Here is a 6,447-nt window from a genome sequence, read left to right on the forward strand (position 1 = left end):
AAATTTTTATTAACTTTGAACGCCAATGTAGTTGGCCACGCTGATTTTTTAAAAAAGAAGTATATGGTAGCAATCATTCCTAGTTACAATTAATCTAAATGTTGTATTTGCTTAATACAGGGGTCCCCAAACCTGGCAACATTAAGACTTGTGGACTTCAAGTCCCAGAATTCTCCAGCCAGCATAGCAGGGAGTTCTGGAAGTTGAATTCCACGAGTCTTAAAGTTGCAAAGTTTGAAGATCTCTGACTTAATGGATTCATGATTTGTTCAAAAACTCTTTATAATGTGATCACTGACAGCTGCATACAGCCAAGTCATATTCCTTTGAATATCTGGAATATAGTAGCAACTAATTATCCTTATTTAGATATATGCTATATAAATGCTACAAATGTGCTACAAAAGGCAGACACTTTGCATTAATAGCTGAAGTGATAACATTGCACTGCACTGCACTAAATCTTTATTAAAATACAGGAAAGCAGACTGATTTGTGGATTTTATACCAATATCACTATTGTTACTACTACAGCATGTATGTTTGCCAAGCAGCTTTATGAACATTCATTAGAAATATACTGAAACATCCAATGAACATTATGGATTTTCCAAAGGAGAATATATTTGTTGTGATTCAGCCTGAGGCTCCTCAGGGACCGGCTGGAGCTCTGCCGGATCCATGCCCAGAGGAGGAGGACAGTGACCAGGAGGGGGAGGACCAGGCAGACGGGGGAGAGGAACGTCAGGAAGAGGAGGAGGGAGAGCAGCCTGAGACCCCGGGGGGGGGCCCTCTCCCCAGCTAGTAGCCTGGATTCATTGGATGAAGACACACAGGCTATAATAGACATGCGGCAGAGACGTGCAGCTCAAAGGAGAGGCCAATTAGAAAGGTATTTCCATCCCTGAATTGGCAACAGCTGGGTTTGGGTGTGGTTCTGCTCAGTAGGGTTGAAAAGGCAGGCCCGCCCGCCACAGTCTTGTGGAGAGTTATCAACTGGGAGTCCTGTGACCTTGCTTTGATTCTTGGCATCTCTAATCTTGGCTTGTGGCCTAGAAGGCTGAAAGACTTGGGGGAGGCGAGGGTTTTATTATCTCCAGTGTTGTTTTTGCCAGCAAGAATCCTGTTTTATTGCCTGGCCTTCGTGAAACCTCTGTGAAGCTTCATCGTGTTCCTGTCTGTAAGAACAGCTTTTGTTACCTGTGTTTGCTTTGAATTATATAAACTGCCTTTGCTTTTTACCAGTGTGTCTGGCTACTCTTTTTGGTTGGTGTTGGCATCTGGGGGGACCCAGACAGAACAATATTTAAGTAGGGTCCACATTTTGTAAAACCACCAAAAATATTTGAAAGGGATAAAGATTTTAGGCAGATCTATATATTATTAAACTATTTATCCACATAAATGCTACAAATACATTGGAGCAAAAGTGGGCAACTAATTTTCCCAAGGGCCACATTAAAAAACTGGGACTAGCATTAGCATTCAGGCTTATATACCGCTTCACAGAGCTTTACAGCCCTCTCTAAGCGGTTTACAGAGTCAGCATATTGCCCCCAACAATTTGGGTCCTCATTTTACCAACCTTGAAAGATGGAAGGCTGAGTCAACCTTGAGCCTGGTGAGATTTCAACTGCCAAATTGCAGGTGGCTGGAGGTCAGCAGAAGTAGCCTGCTCCGTTGCACTTTAACCACTGCACCACATCTCTTGATCTTGAGTTTTGAACGATCATTTTGCCTTTGCATTCTGTAAGATTTACCTGCTTAATTTAATTTTAATTGAATGGACTAAAAGAACAACAAATTACAAACCTTAGAAATGACATTGAATCAATAATGCAACAATATACAGCAGAATAGAAAAGAAAGAACTGGAGAAGATAACAAACTACAAAGACCTGCAAATAGAAATACAATTATTGTAGTAAAAGAAACCAAAGGATAGTACCAATAATAATAGGTATTTTGAGTGAAATCCCAAAACATCTGGATCACCACTTGAACACTATCAGCACTGACAAATTCACCATCAGTCAATTGCAAAAAGTGCTTTACTCAGAACAGTTTATATCCTGCAACCACACCTCTAATACCATCAAACCAGACTGTTGTAGAGGGCTGACACCACTACCACTGTCCCCTGCCTCCACCCCGTTCCTCTCTCTCTGCCACTACTGCCCTGCCCCCATCCCACTGACACCACTCACACTGCAGGCTGGACAGGGACAACCGGAAGGGCCAGATGTGGCACGTGAATTGTAAAGTGCCCAGGTCTGCATTGGAGGGACACACATGTAACAGTAACAAGAACTTGGAGGTCAAATGGTATTCAGAGGTCTAAGTGTGTGAATTGTAAACTGTTTTTAGAGGTTTTTGTATTATTATTGATGTTTTATATTTCTGCTGTGAGCCGCCCAGAGTCCCCAGGAAGTTGGGCTGCATAGAAATTGAAGCAATAAATAAATCTAGTCCAACCCTCTGCTTTCGCAGGAGACCTATACTATTTCTGATAAATGGCTGTCCAGTCTCTTCTTAAAAGCCCCAGTAATGGAGCATGTATAGAGTTGCAAGGCTTTCTATACTTGTTGCTAGTACTGATGAATCTTCAAAGTAACTGGAACAGCATAATGAACTCTCATGTCTGTTGATCATTTCATCTTCTTTAAATACAGCAGTTGACAGCTATTTGTTTAAAATATTGGTACTGTACCTTGATACTCTTTTTAGTTTGGAAGTAAGGGAAAGCAATCACTGTTTGGCTTCATACCAGATATGATGATTAGACTCTCTCCTCTTCATTATTCCAAAGTAATCTCATGAAAGTTATATAGGTAAATTTATTGCAGACAATTAGGAAGCCACATGCACAATAAGTTCTCTAACAAGTTCTTAAATTCTGACTCTCTCTTCCCATCTTTTCAATTCAACAATCATGTGGCTACTGATTTCTTCCTCCTGAAAATTCCTGCCTCTTCCCTTTGTTTATAAAACAGCTTTCTTTGACATGAGAGTATGCACTTCCCCAACTTCCAACTTTATAATTGTAAAATTTATCCTTACAATTTTAATTTTTTAAATAAAATTTGGCAATTACAACAAAGTTTCCAAAGTGTGTGTGTGTGTTTATCAAACTTTTAACTATCACCCAAATAAAAAGCCCTATTAAACAGAATAACAGAGTTGGAAGGGATCTTAGAGTCTTCTAGGCCAATCCCTGCAGGAAATCCTATACCATCTCAGACAAATGGTTATCCAATCTCATCTTAGAAACTTCGAATGCGGGAACACCCACAATTTCTCGGGGCAAGTATTGTATCACATCCCCTATGACCAGGTGTTGGTTGCTGCTCCTGCCAGGCTGCGCACGCAGTTCCAGGTCTCCAGCATGGGCGTGTGCATCCGAGTGAGATTTTGCTTCTGCGCATGTGCAGGGGGCACACACACATATGATTTTTTTTTGCTTCTGCACATGAGCAGAAGCAAAAAAAGCGCTGAAATCTCTCACCAGCACGCGTCCCTTGAGATTTTGCTTCCTGCGCATGTACAGAAGCAACATTTTGCTCAGACACATATGCGCATGCATGCCGGAGATGCAGAGCTGCACATGTAGCTCAATTTTTGCTACCGGTGCGATGGCGTCAAACGTACCGGTAGGAACTCGCTACTGCCTACGACCTTATTAGATCTAACATTTCTAGACAGAAATGGAGAACCATTATAATAATAATAATAATTAATAATAATAAGAATTTATTGGGTTTGTATGCCGCCCCTCTCCGCAGACTTGGGGTGGCTAACAACAATAATAAACACAACATGTACAATCCAATAATAGAAAACAACTAAAAAACCCTATTATAAAACCAAACATACACACAAACATACCATGCATAACTTGTAATGGCCTAGGCCCTAGGGGGAAGAGCTAGAAATGGAGAACCATCTTCTTCCTGTTATCCCCCTTTCCATTTACTGGAAAGATTGAAAGAGTTCCAGATCAGTTCACACCATTCCTTCATTTACTGCAGTGATGCCCAAACTTTCCTGATTTTCTGACCAGTGCAGATGGCGAAAGGGTTGTGAATGAGTAGTGGGCAAGTGGCACATGCAGCTCCATTTTCCTTCATGGTGTTTCAGGTCATGTGCTGAGAGCTTTTTCTCAAAGCTGGGTGGGTGATTTCATTTTGCATGTGCAGAATGCTTTCCTGGTGTTTCTGGTCATGTACAGAGCGCTTTCTTCGGAGAAGGGCGGCATACAAATCTAATAAATTATTATTCATTATTATTATTATTATTATTATTATTATTATTATTATTATTTCCACTGAAAGCTGGCTGGGTGATTTCATGGTATTTCTGGTCATGTGCAGAGTGCATTTAGATGGAGAGTCACAGCAATGGTCTTCCAGAGCAGACACCGATGCTATGAAGAGAGTAATGCTGAAAAGAGGGGGGTTTCCTCCCCAGTTTGGACTCCAAACTTTCCTTTCCATGCAGCCTCATTTTCGTGCTACACTACACCACAGCTAAGTATGGTTGCAAATTTTGCAATTTGCTTGATGGGCAAGGTTTTGAATGCAACTCAAAGCAAACCTTTTTAGCTTGTAAAAAAGTTGCCCTTATTTTCAGAGCAAGATACCCTCAAACATTAAGATAGTGAATTATCCCCAGTGCAAATGTTCAGTGTTGAGATGTCCTGCAAAAAGATGGTGGCAGCAAGTGTGCAGAGGGGATTTGGAAGTGATGAGAAGGCTGCTCCCAGTTGGTCACATCAAGCTAGCAGTGTTGAGTTGTCCCATTCCGTTGACACAAGCACCAGAGATTAGACAGTCTTTTACAAACAACATTATTGAGCTGAACTTTACAGATAAACAGTACAGTATAAGCTTTGGCTGGCTGGGCATTGTTGAGATGAGCTTGTTCTTTTCGGAAGGGATGCTCCAAGATCAAGACTGAATTTGCTTTTAGTTCTCCCAAAATCAAATCCTTTCATTCTGTGAAGAAGGAACTGATAATTTTCCACCTGACATGAATTATAAATCATCTCGCATTATGTATCTTTCCACCTTTGGTTGCTGGTGTTCTTAGTGATGCCCTAATCAAAAACTTCTGTATAGTGACAGAGTGTTTCAGTCATAGCTGAGACATCTATGGAAAATATATATTTTACTTTACCCCAGATTTTGCTTTACTATCCCAAGGTACTGTACTTAGTAAGTACAGTACAAAGACACTGTAGCATTTATTTTCTGGACCATACTTCAACACATAGTACTCATATATAAAACACAGTAATATGATACAATGTGATCTCAAAAATCCAAGTAACAAAATTTTGAAATTTAAACTATAATATCTACAATCTCTCCCAATAATACAAGAAGCATTTAAAACAATCTTAAGTCTTAAAGTCTGGTGAAGGAGAAGTCTTTAATGATTCTGCAAATGGAGAATGTATGTATGTATGTATGTATGTATGTATGTATGTATGTATGTATGTATGTATGTATGTATAATATCCAATAATTTGCTTTCTATGCCGCAGATTCTGGGATACAGGAATTAGTGGACAATTTCCCTGAAAATATGCTATAGTACAAAATAATCATAGTTCTGTTATTATATACGTAGGTTATTGGGACCGATTATTAGAGTAAATTTATGAAAGGAGTTTTCCCATTCTCATATTTAAGATGGAATTAAATTTCTTAAATGTATTTCACTGGGGAAAACCCAAAAGATACCAGAAATGTAATATTTATTTATTTATTATTTTATTTATTAATTTGATTTCTATGCCGCCCTATTCTGCAGACTCAGGGATATAGGGATTAGTGGACAATTTCCCTGAAAATATGCTTTAGAACAAGGTAATCATAGTTCTCTTATTGCATAGGTAGTTTATTGGGACCAATTATTAGAGTAAATTTATGAAAGAAGTTTTTCCAATCTGATAGATAGAATTCTTTATTGGCCAATTGTGATTGGACACACAAGGAATTTGTCTTTGGTGCATACACTCTCACTGTACATAAAAGAAAAGATACATTTGTCAAGAATTATGAGGTACTGTACAACACTTAATGATTGTCATAGGGATCAAATAAGCAATGAGGAAACAATCAATATTAATAAAAATCTTAAGGATACAAGCAACAAGTTACAGTCATACAGTCCTAAGTGGGAGGAAATGGGTGATAGGAATGATGAGAAAAAACTAGTAGTAATAGTAGTGCGGACTGAGTAAATAGTTTGACAGTGTTGAGGGAATGGACTGAGAGAAACTGATTGAATGGGAATGACGGGTTTTTTAGTTTTAGATTTTATATTTAATTAATTGCACCCGAAATGTTATGTATTGTTTTATTATCTGTTGTGAGCTGCCCCAGTCCTCGGAGGGGCGGCATAGAAGTTCAATCAATCAATCAATCAATCAATCAATCAATC

This window comes from Erythrolamprus reginae, chromosome 3 (genome assembly GCF_031021105.1).
Source record: "Erythrolamprus reginae isolate rEryReg1 chromosome 3, rEryReg1.hap1, whole genome shotgun sequence".
Classification (NCBI taxonomy): domain Eukaryota; kingdom Metazoa; phylum Chordata; class Lepidosauria; order Squamata; family Dipsadidae; genus Erythrolamprus; species Erythrolamprus reginae.